This window comes from Maniola hyperantus, chromosome 8 (genome assembly GCF_902806685.2).
Source record: "Maniola hyperantus chromosome 8, iAphHyp1.2, whole genome shotgun sequence".
NCBI lineage: Eukaryota > Metazoa > Arthropoda > Insecta > Lepidoptera > Nymphalidae > Maniola > Maniola hyperantus.
Window position 1 is genome coordinate 15639138 of NC_048543.1, and position 13043 is coordinate 15652180.

General features: G+C 39.7%; 1 long non-coding RNA gene across 1 annotated transcript in view; it reads right to left on the bottom strand.

The window, feature by feature from the left end:
- Positions 1-7889: 7889 nt before the first annotated feature.
- LOC138402711 (uncharacterized) overlaps positions 7890-13043 on the bottom strand; it is a 483214-nt gene continuing 478060 nt past the window's right edge. Inside the window, exon 2 of the long non-coding RNA XR_011237056.1 lies at positions 7890-8120. This is a non-coding gene — a long non-coding RNA (uncharacterized lncRNA). The remainder of the gene's footprint in view (positions 8121-13043) is intronic.

Consider the following 13043-nt stretch of genomic DNA (forward strand, 5'->3'; position numbering starts at 1 on the left):
TCTCCTTTAAACATTTCTTTCAATTTTTTAATACCCGATTAATATTGTGGACTAGCTGATCCCCCATGGCTTCGTGTCTGCCAATTGTTCTGGAATATAAGAATATACTCAATACCTTTTAATGCTCTAAGCGACTTCTGAGAAGCATTCTATCTATTGGTATAAATACTTTAAATATCCGATCAACACTTTTTGATTTTAAGGGTTCCGTACCTCAAAAGGAAAAACGGAACCCTTATAGGATCACTTTGTTGTCTGTATGTCCGTCTGTCTATCAAGAAACCTACAGGGTACTTCCCGTTGACCTAGAATCATGAAATTTGGCAGGTAGGTAGATCTTATAGCTGACATTTGGGGAAAAATCTAAAAATCGTGAATTTAGGGTTAGATCACAAAAAAAATTAAATTGTGGTCATGAACTAATAATTAGTATTTTCAACTTTCGGAGTGAGTGACTATATAAAGTGGGGTATCATATGAAAGGTCTTCACCTGTACATTCTAAAACAGATTTTTATTTATTTTTATGCATCATAGTTTTTGAATTATCGTGCAAAATGTCGAAAAAATACGACTGTAGTACGGAACCCTCATTGCGCGAGCCTGACTCGCACTTGCCCGGTTTTTTAGTGCGATAAGATATAGGTACCTACCCACCTAAGTAAATAGATAGTGTAGTATAAAGAAAATATTAAGCAGCAAAAGATTAAAAATAAAAGAGCTTTCAAACCGGCTTAAAACGTTTATAAAACTGTTGTGCTTATGTTTAAAAAGGTTATAAATTAATACAAGGGTACTCTAATTTTCTGGGATAAAAGTATCCTATGTCAATCTCCTCTATAGGCCAAAAATCACGCCTATCCGTTAGTCCGTTGCATCGTGATTGAAAGTCAAACCAACAAACAAACACACTTTCGTATTTATAATACTAATGTATTAAGAGCCTCAATAGCTCAACCGGTAAAGGAGTGGACTGAAAATCGAAAGGTCGACGGTTCAAACCCCGCCCGTTGCACCATTGTCGTACCTACTCCTAGCACAAGCCTGACGCTTAGTTGGAGAGGAAAGGGGAATATTACTTATTTAACATGGCTAATATTCTTTAAAAAAAAAAATGTAGACTGGTACGTATACTTCTAAGTTCTATGTAGTAGTATACATAAAAGTCTTTGTAAACATACAATTCTTTTAACAAGTCTACCAATCCTCAGGCAGCGAAGGGGCCTCCGCTACCCGTTACGAAGCACGAAACATTTGATTTGCCACCGACGGAAAGTGCAATGTGTCAAAATTCATCCAAGACCCATCTATCATCATCTCTTTGATTTTCCGGGATAAAAAGTAGCCTATGTCACTCTCCAGGTCTTTATCTATACCCATGAAAAAAATTACGTCAATCCGTTACACCGTTGCAACGTAATTGAAGGACAAACCAACATACTTTCACATCTGTACCCTTATTATAAATGTGAAAGTGTGTTTGTTTGTTGGTTTATTGGTTTGTTGGTTTGTCTTTCAATCACGTCGCAAAGGTGCAACGGATTGACGTCAGTAGGTAACCTTATTATAAATGTGAAAGTGTGTTTGTTTGTTGGTTTATTGGTTTGTTGGTTTGTCCTTCAATCACGTCGCAACGGTGCAACGGATTGACGTCAGTAGGTACCCTTATTATAAATGTGAAAGTGTGTTTGTTTGTTGGTTTGTCCTTCAATCACGTCGCAACGGTGCAACGGATTGACGTCAGTAGGTACCCTTATTATAAATGTGAAAGTGTGTTTGTTTGTTGGTTTGTCCTTCAATCACGTCGCAACGGTGCAACGGATTGACGTCAGTAGGTACCCTTATTATAAATGTGAAAGTGTGTTTGTTTGTTGGTTTGTCCTTCAATCACGTCGCAACGGTGCAACGGATTGACGTCAGTAGGTACCCTTATTATAAATGTGAAAGTGTGTTTGTTTGTTGGTTTGTCCTTCAATCACGTCGCAACGGTGCAACGGATTGACGTCAGTAGGTACCCTTATTATAAATGTGAAAGTGTGTTTGTTTGTTGGTTTGTCCTTCAATCACGTCGCAACGGTCCAACGGATTGACGTGATTTTTGCATGGGTATAGGTAAGGATCTGGAGAGTGACATAGGCTACTTTTTATCCCGGAAAATCAAAGAATTCCCACGGGATTTTTAATAAACCTAATTCCACGCGGACGAAGTCGCGGGCATCAGCTAGCTTATAATAAGGGTACCTAGTGATAAAGATGTAGACTGTACAATTCCCAATAGACATACAATTTTTTTTAGCATGTCCATCAATCGTCATGTGATTGTCTAGCAAGGAACGGGCCACCGCTACCCGTTGTTGTGCCGCTATGCTCTGCAGCACAAAACATTCGATTCGCGACCGACGGAAAGTGCAATGTGTTAAAATTCATCCAAGACTCATCTATCATAGACGATGTGGTGCAAGCTATAAGGTTTTAGCGGTTTCAGCAAACTAATCAAATTAAATCAAATCAAATGTTTTATTCAAAATCTATAACATAAAAATTAATCACTAAATGTGTTACTCATCGCAAATCTCGAGAACAGCTGAACCGATTTCGCTTATTCTTTTTTTATAATATTCCTTGAAGTACGGGGATGGTTCAAATTTTAAAGATTTTAAACGACTGTTAGGAACGAAGTTCGCCGGGGCAGCTAAAAGGTAAAAATTACACTTTTTGAAAACCAGTTGTTGCATTTGTAAGAAGATATAGTGGTGATAATTTTTACGCGAACTTAAAAACTAAAGCTACGAGGGTTCCAAACGCGCCCAGGTCTGAGAAGAGCTCACAACAAACTCAGTCGGGTATTCTACAACAGGGTCTTGAACTGTAGTAATAAAATGAAGTGATTTTTTTGTACCCATCGCCGGCTCACTGCAGAGCACGGGTCTCCTCTCAGAGAGAGAAGGGTTTTCACCATAGTCTACCACGCTGGCCATGTGCCGATTTGTAGACTTCACACACCTTTGAGAAAATTATGGAGAACTTTCAGGCATGCAGGTTTCCTCACAATGTTTTCCTTCACCGTTAAAGCAAGTGATATTTAATTAGGTAGTAAGTTAGAGGTACGTGCCCGGGATCGAAGCCTCGACCTCTGATTAGAACACGGATCTACTCCTAACCACTAGGCTATCACAGCTTTCTTTTTTAGAAATGAATATAAATCATGGTTTTTTTAAAGTATTCTCTTTAATAATAAATTTTAGCTAATAAACTACCGCTAACCTAACTCCAGAAGGTCTAAAGCGCCAGGCAAATCACGTCGCTTGCGCGTTTCTCCGAGTTTTTTTACGATTTATTTATCTTTTAAGCAAACTAAACTATGATACGATTTGTTTATCTTTTAAGAAAACTAAAGTTTACCTGCAGTGTAGGTAGTAACCCGTATTTTGTGTCAAATTCCATGGCAAAGTACGATTTTAGTCCTTATTTTTAAGGTGAACCGTACTTTTGACATGACAATAATTAATACATACATAGAGTTAAAATAGCGCATGCGGAGTCATTTTTAACCGACTTTCAAAAAGGAGGTGGTTCTCAATTCGGCCCGTTTTTACGGACTAAGTATAAAGTTGGTTGTTAGAAATCGCTTCCTCTTATAATTGAAGCCAATTGTCTAGTAACAGTTCACCTGAGTACAATACAGTCACGACAACAAACAGACAATCATGCGCGTCTGTCAGTGCGACCGATCATTGATCATCCATCATCAGAGACAGTTGGAGCCAGCATCGTGAACCTATCGTGGAATCCGATGAAAAAATCATTTCTTTTAAAGCTCTTCCGCCAGTTATAACTCGAACATTGATTCGATTAGGTACAGTACGCGCCAGAAAGTAATGTACATTGACCTTTAGAAGAGGATAGCGGATTTTTAGAGCACTTTCTCTGTCGTTGAGACCGACAAAACGTCATATAGGTATGAGTAACAAAGACAACGCTCTACAAAGCAGAAATCCGCCCGTCCATTTAGTGAGGGGTCTTCCAACGCTGCGTCTTCCGGTGCGAGGTCGCCATTCCAGTACCTTGAGACCCCAACGTCTATCGGTTTTACGAACTTTGTGTCCTGCCCATTGCCACTTCAGCTTCGTAACCCGTTGAGCTATGTCGGTTACTCTAGTTCCCCTACGGATCTCCTCATTTCTGATTTGATCACTTAGAGAAGCTCCAAGCTCTCTCCATCGCCCGCTGAGTGACTCTGAGCTTTCTTATGAGGGCCAAATTCCTATTAAACTGTCATTAATCACTCGCGGGAACAGGCTTGCCTAACGCGACTGTTGTGTTGATCGCCAACCACCCTGAAGCATCCATAACCCTGCAATATGAACTGATCTCTCCCATGGGACTGCCTGTCCATGGGGTTTCTTCATAGGTATACCTACTAGAGCCCGTGAATTCTCAAAAGAAAGAAAGAAAGAAAACTACTTACCTACTTAATTGTTAAAAAAAATTAAAACTGTTTTTTAATAAAAAACATGTTTGTTGCAACAATTGTTTTTTTTTTAATTTATTTTTGTTCACTTGTTATTTTTTATTTTTTTTCAAAAACAAGGCCAATCCTGTGTGACATCACAACAGACGACCACAAAACTAGGTAAGTTGTTTCAAAAACTCTAAATTCAAGCTAAATCGCTAGTTTTTGTAGAACAGAGGCATAGAACGCCTCGGTTCTCAACTCATTTTATTTTAAAAGCCTTTAATATTAAGTAGGTACCTAAACCTCCTTATGTATTTAGTCTCATGAAAATAAACGGTTCTTGCGGGATGGACTGGCATTCCAGTTTTCACACTTTTCACATCAACGGATCCAAATTTTTCGCATGGATACCTATAGGTAGGTAGCTTCTGTTTATCCCGGAGTTTTTTAAAGAATAATAGGTATAGGTAAGTACATATTAGCCATGCTTGTAATGACTTAGGTATATTCCCCTTTGCCCTCTAACTAAGAGTAAAGCTTGTGCTAGGAGTACGATAAGAGCGTAACAGGTATGGTAAGAAGTTTGAACTGGCAACCTTTCGGATTTCAGTCCGCTCCTTTAACCGTCGAGCCATAAGATTATTAGCCATGTTAAATGACTAATATTCCCCTTTCCTCTCCAACTAAGCGTCAGGCTTGTGCTAGGAGTAGGTACGACAATAGTGCAACGGGCGGGGTTTGAACCGGCGACCTTTCGGTTTTCAGTCCACTCCTTTACCGATTGAGCTATTGAGGCTCAATCGGTAAAGTTGAGCCTCAATTGAGTTGTTTCTACGGGATGTTTAAAATGCTTAAATCCCAGCAGACTTAGTCGCGGGTACCTACGGGTATCATCTTGAACCTTAACTAAAAGTACCTATGTGTCAAAATTACGCATTTACTAAACAACTTGATTGTGTGATAATTTCATGCTACTGTTTTTGACGAACGAGTTTTTTAAATACCTTTATTATATGTATTTGTTGACCCGTAGACCAAGTTTTTGTGTAAATAGATTAAAACAATGCCGTTCTATTTACAGTTTGATTGAACCCTAACCCAGTACCTAACGTATGACCATTATCATTACCCATATTATAAATGCGAAAGTGTGTTTGTTTGTTGGTTTGTCCTTCAATCACGTCGCAACGGAGCAACCGATTGCCGTGATTTTTTGCACGGGTATAGTTAAAGACCTGGACAGTGACAGAGGCTACTTTTTATACCGGAAAATCAAAGAAATCCCGCGGGATTTTTTAAAAATCTAAATCCACGCGTACGAAGTCGTGGGCATCAGCTAGTAGGTATTATAAATGCGAAAGTGTGTTTTTTAAATAATCTTAAATAGATGTCAAAAATTGCGGACAGGCAGGAATCGAACCCGCGTCTCCTGGGATCGCGCCCGACGCTCGGACCACTAAGCTACCAGGCGCGATCCCAGGAGATGCGGGTTCGATTGTCAGTTTTTGATATTGTATTTAAAATTATTTAGACATTTCCTTGAAGTGCTCCGTTGCGACGTGATTGAAGGACAAACCAACAAACCAATAAAGCAACAAACACACTTTCGCATATAATTGGGTAGTAGGTATAATAAATATACCTAGTTACATTGAATCCATTTATCTTATTCCTGTCTACAAATAAATAATGATGTAATTATTATTTAATATCTAATCATAAATTAGCTACGTGTTATTTTTAACTTATTCGAGTTCTTATCGAGGATTAAAGTTTGTTATTTTGTTTTCATTATCGAATGATAAGTGTAGATAAGTAGGTATCTGTATTGATCTAGGATTATTGTATCAGATTTTAGGAAAACAACTTGCAAGTAGACTTATCTAAATATATAAAAGGAAAAGGTGACTGACTGACTGACTGGCTGACTGATCTATCAACGCACAGCTCAAGCTACTGGACGGATCAGGCTGAAATTTGACATGCAGATAGCTATTATGACGTAGGCATCCGCTAAGAAAGGATTTATGAAAATTCAACCCCTAAGGGGGCGCAATAGGGGATTGAAATTTGTGTAGACCACGCGACCGAAGTCGCGAGCATAAGCTAGTTTAAATATATAAAAGGAAAAGGTGACTGACTGACTATCTGACTGATCTATCAATGCACAGCTTAAACTATTGAATGGATCGGGCTGAAATTTGGCACGCAGATAGCTATTATGACGTAGGCATCCGCTAAGAAAGGATATTTAAAAATTCAACCCCTAAGGGGGTGAAATAGAAATTTGCAATTTGTGTAGTCGCGAGCATAAGCCAGTTAAATATGTATCTACTAATTCTTGCAGAATGGGCGTTGGTTTGAAAAGAGCAACCGCCGAGTTTTTTTCTGGTTCTTCTCAGTAGGAAAGACATTCCGAACCAGTGGTAGATGCATTTGACGATTCACATTAAGTTATAGAATTAATTAGGTACTGACTTACTTAGGTGTTCTATTTATTTTATTTTATTAGGTGTTCTATTTATATAGTAGTCAATAAAACTTTAAATAAGTATCAGCTAAACTATCTTTTGAGGTACCTACTTACTTCAAACTTCAGAGCCTATTGAAGCTCAACGGTTGAGGAGAGGAGTGAATTCCGAAAGGTCGCCGGTTCAAACCCCACCCGTTGCATTATTGTCGTACCTATTCCTAGCACAAGCTTTACGCTTAGTTAAAGGGGAAAGGGTATATAGGTAAGGTAAAGGTAAAGTCATGATTAGCATGGCTAATGTTCTGTTTTAGGGTTCCGTCCCTCAAAAGGAAAAACGGAACCCTTATAGGATCACTTTTTTGTCTGTCTGTCGGTCTATCAAGAAACCTACAGGGTACTTCCCGTTGACCTAGAATCATGAAATTTGGTAGGTAGGTAGGTCTTATAGCAGACACTAGCTAATGCTCGCGACTTCGTCCGCGTGGACTACACAAATTTCAAACCCCTATTTCACCCCCTTAGGGATTGAATTTTCAAAAATCCTTTCTTAGCGGATGCCTACGTCATAGTAGCTATCTGTATGCCAAATTTCAGCCCGATCCGTCCAATAGTTTGAGCTGTGCGTTGATAGATCAGTCAGTCAGTCACCTTTTCCTTTTATATATTTAGATTAGAAGAAAAATTTGAAAACCGTGAATTTGTGGTCACATCACACAAAAAAAATTAATTTGTGGTCATGAACTAATAATTAGTATTTTCAATAGTATCAATCGTAGTAAGAAAATTTGAAGTAAGATAACTATATCAAGTGCGGTATCATAAATGAAAGGTCTTCACCTTCTTCTTTCTTTGTTCGTTTTTGCTAGCGTTCTGGTTACACCCTGTATACTTAACAGGTAGAATGTCTTCATTCCCTGATCTCCGTTGACGCGGGGACCACGAGCGATCGCCCATTAATTGTCAATAGGCTACTTGACAATTTTTTTAAGTTGGTCTTAAATGGTTAATATTTGTCCTATTATATCAAAAAAATTAACACTATATTTTTTTGCGCCCTAAAAACCGTAAAACTTTAATTTAAAAAAATATTTTTCTTAGACAGGTGAAAACACTGTCGGCCATGTTTGGCCGATAGATTATCTGTGCTCTGACGTCATGCATTTGTAAACAGCAGTATAACCACAGGGTTATACTATATATAGTGTTAATTTTTTTGATATAATAGGACAAATATTAACCATTTAAGACCAACTTAAAAAAATTGTCAAGTAGCCTATTAAACGAACCCATCCAAGTCATTAGCAACTGACGACCTACGTGACTTGTGACACGCTGTATTCGCGACAATCAAAACAAACGATTTGATGTAATGGCTCCCATTTGATTCCGATTAACGAATCAGCGCACACCTCACACATGTCCATCCATCCGTAAATTCATCCTTCCAAATTCCATCTCTCCTTCCTAATCCATCTGCTTTCCGCCATCTTAAAAAAATAAAAATAAAATATTGAATTAAAGTTTTACAAGTACTTTTGAATCGTCAAATGCATCTACCGCTGGTTCGGAATGCCTTTCCTGCCGAGAAGAACCAGCAAGAAATTCGGCGGTTGCTCTTTTCAAAGATTTGATCGGTATAAAAAAAGTATTTGCAGCAGTCCCGCGTGTTGAAAGTCAAATTCACGCTCTTTTATCATTTAGATAATCTTCAATTGTGTAATATGCTTTTTTCAGGAGCATACATTTAATATATTTTTAAAATTGTGTAAAGGCAAGTCCAAAATAGATGGAATCTAAATATATAAATGGAAAAGGTGACTGACTGACTGATCTACCTATCAATGCATAGCTCAAACTACTGGACGGATCGGGCTGAAATTTTGCACGCAGTTAGATATTATATCGTCGGCATCCGCTAAGAAAGGATTTTTGAAAATTCTTCCCCTAAGGGGGTGAAATAGGGGTTTAAATTTGTGTAGTCCATGCGGAGGATGTCGCGAGCATATGCTAGTTTCGTTATAAAAGGTACCCATTCCTACAAATGGCTTTTGGAGTTTCTTGAGGCGGAAAGGTAGGAGTCTTGCTCGTTTCAAATTAGTGTCTTCACAGTCGTGAGTTCGAAGACAAAATGTTCAGCGACAAAAAGTCGTCAATGCAACACGACAATTTTTGGAACGAGTTTCCATTTCCCTCGATGGCCTCATTGAATTCTAATTAAAGTATCAAAAATATTTTGATTAGTTTCATTGTGGTGAGGAGGAAAATCAAAACAATGCCGCATTAATTGCTTTGCAATTAGGTAAATTGACACAACCGAGAATCGAACCTGCTGTTTCACTTGTGAGGTGAACCTAATGTATTTAGTTGAACTTACCCCTTTACATTTTTTCAAAATAAATTTTGTGGATTGTAGGTCGGTTAGGTCAATTGATCATAGATATAGTTTAGTCGCGACAGGTCGAGATGGCAATCGGGGTGGGGACTCCCCGCACACCCGCACAGCCCCAGGGCTAACCCGGTGCGGCCGAGCACGGGTGACGTGCGGGGTCCCCCTGCCTCATACCCCGATTGCCAACTCGACCTGTCGCAGACTATATTATTATGTGCTAAAATTGGTCATGGTCGTCTTTGCCTCGCAACACAATCAATAAATAAGTAGTTTTCGCCGCCACCTTTTTAAATATCAAATATTAGTGGATAAATAAGTAAATAATTAGTTTTCGAATGTTAGGTAGGAAGTTAGTTATTTACATAATATTTTGTATTCTTTGTTGATTTTCAGGGATCCGTACCTCAAAAAGAAAAAGAACCCTTATATGAACACTTCGTTGTCTGTATGTCGTGTCTGTCAAGAAAAGGGAATCCAGACCTGTAGCACAGTTATTCGTAGAACTGTATCTGTGGGCTGTAGGTTAGGTGCTTACCTACTTCTCGTTGACCTAGAATTATGAAATTCGGCAGGAAGGTGCCTAGGTTTTATAGCAAAAGTAAAAAACCGGCCAAGTGCAAGTCAGGCTCGCGCACCGAGGGTTCCGTAGTACAGCCGTATTTTTTCGACATTTTGTACGGTAAATCAAAAACTGTGATTCATAAAAATAAATAAAAATCTGTTTTAGAATCCACAGGCGAAGCCCGTTATTTTCTTTGTGTGATGTAATCACAGATTTTTTCTCCAAATGTCTGCTATAAGACATACCTACCTGCCAAATTTCATGATTCTAGGTCAACGGGAAGTACCCTGTAGGTTTCTTGACAGACCGACAGACAGATAGACAGACAGACAACAAAGTGATCCTATAAGGTTTCCGTTTTTCCTTTTGAGGTACGGAATCCTAAAAATAGCAGGTAGACAAAGCTGCCTATTCCAAAGGAAAATGGGAAATACACAATAGTAGCGGTTTCGTAGAGCGTTGTCTCTGACGTTGAGACCGACAAAACGTCACATACTTAGGTATGAGTGACAGAAACAACGCTCTACAAAGCCGAAATCTCTTTCTAAAGGTCAATATACAATATTTCCCGCCGGCTACTGGTAGAGATGCCTGAATTCATAGTTCATGGGATTACGCTCACAAAACCCTTTAAAGTAAATAATTTTAAAAACAAGCAAGATAATGATGATGATCATAGCGTTACACGTGTTTTCTAAACAAACACCTATACCTACTCTTTTGTTAGTTACACGCAAATTCTGAAATTATTTGAACAAATTCTCTTACACGTGGATAAAACGGCCTTCATGAAAAAAGTTCAAAATACCACGTTTTTGAACGGCCTACGGAGTACAGGCCACCACCTATAGACACCTTTTTTTTCGAGGGGGATATTTTCTTAAGATACCCAACCGGGTTATGTGGGATTTCTACCCACTAAAACACCCTTGGTGGCCCTCCTCAGCGCAAATTGAGAGGACTTATCCTGGAGAAAGTGCCTACTTATAGACGCCTAATAGCCGGACACCCCTGATCGCCAAGCTTAGCCAGTTGCTTAGCATAAAAGTCGGCCAACGCGCGTTCGGTACCCTCATTCTTCTAGTCTCCCACCAGAAAATTAGAAATCCCAAAATTCCAAACCCCTGTGGAGAATCGAACCCGGGACCTCCCAGTAATAAGATCACAGTGGTTACCACTGCGCCAGGGAGGTCGGCAATTTTTTATATTTTTTATCGTTTTTTTGTGGTATCATACCAGCAGGGCGATTGTCTAAAACCTGCATCAATCATTATTACAATCTCAATTGTTCTGATTGGCTGAATTTGTGCCATTCTTGTTGCAACAATGCATTGTAGCCAATAGTGAGCGAGCATTAACCAATCAGAGATGATTGCGATCGTGACATTGTAGCTGTCAAACAACCGCGGTAGGGCCACAGTAATCATCATCACTATCATTTGTCTTCGTTGTTGCTAGCGTTCTAGTTATACCCTGTATTATGGCCAAACCCTTCTAATTCTGTGTGGAGACCCGTAGTGCCAAAAGAAACACGACTGCCCTGCCAAAAAAGGAACTAAGTATAAAGCAAAAGTTTTCTCATTTGAAGATGGCGCAATACAGCCACCATATTGAATTTTTTCAAAAAATTATAGCCAGCATCACTTGGGATTTTGTAAGGATTCTAATGATATCTCATACATCAATAATTGAGCTTTTTACAAGACTGTCCAAAAAAAGGTTTTTGGGCAGTTTCATGCAATCATGAAAGTTATTTTTTTTGCTCGCTCTTGCAATTTGCAGATTGACGAAGACAACGGATGCATATAGAGGTCGCAAAACATCTAGATGCGCCTTGGAACAACACAGTTATATAACGCCCACACGGGGGACAAAGTGTTTGTTGCGACAATAGGTCAGCGTTGCGTCACCACTCACCACGCCACCGCCAGTGTACACACAACAACGACGACTGTTGTCATTCCTTCGCCGCGGTGCCCAAAGTATCGATTTCATCATTTTTTTAAAAAGAATACTAGCTATGATAAATGATTAATATTCCCCTTTCCTCTCCAACTAAGCATCAAGCTTGTGCTAGGAGTAGGTACGACAATTATAGTGCAACGTGCGGGGTTTGACCGTCGGTCGACTTTTCGGTTTTCAGTCCACTCCTTTACCCGTTGAGCAAATTAGGCAAATATTTATCATTCATTGAGCTGTTGAGGATATTCATGATCATTCATTAATCAACATTATTGTCACTTCAGCTCCGCAACCCGCTGGGCACCACTGCTTGGGTGTCGGTTACTCTAGAGTTTAGTTCTTCTATGGAGCTTCTCATTTCTAATTTAATCACGTAGAGCATAGGTATCTCTCTCCATCGCCCGCTGAGTAATTCTGAGCTTTCTTATGAGGGCCATAGTTAGCGACCATGTCTCTACCTATAGGCTCATAAGAAAGCTCAGAATGGTCATGTCCTGTGCTGGAATGTTAAACTCGCACCGAAAAGCTCATCGTTGGAAGACCGCCCACTAGGCGGACATCGAACGAGTCGCATGGAGCCGATAGATGGCGGTGGCGCAAGACCGTGGCGTGTGAAAGTTTTTTTTATTTTATTCTGAAACAAGTTAGCCATTGACTGCAATCTCATCTAGTGGTAAGTGCATAAATGCAGTCTAAGATGGAAGCGGGCTAACCTGGAAGGGCTGTGGTAGCTTTTATTAAACCAATGCCCCTTTGGTTTCTACACGGCATCGTACCGGAACGCTAAATCGCATGGTGGCACGGCCTTGCTGGTAGGGTGGTAACTAGCCACGGGCGAAGCCTCCCACCAGGCTAGACCAGAAATTTAGAAATTATGAACTTCCAAACCCCTGCCACTGCCAGGAATCGAACCCGGGACCTCCCACTAATAAGACCACAGTGCTTACCACAGCGCCAGGGAGGTTGTCAAAAAAGTTCCTACAAAAGACCTGTAGTAGACCTGCCCCCCAATTGTGTAAGAATAACCATTTCATGGCTATCGCAATCGTCAAGAAATTCTGCCCTTTGATTGGTTGATCCGCTGTTTACATTTTTTCACAGCCAATCAAAGGGCAGAATTCTTGACGATTGCGATAGCCATGAAATGGTCATGCTTACACAATTCGGGGGCTGACCTGAGTGGACTGAAAACCGAAAGGTCG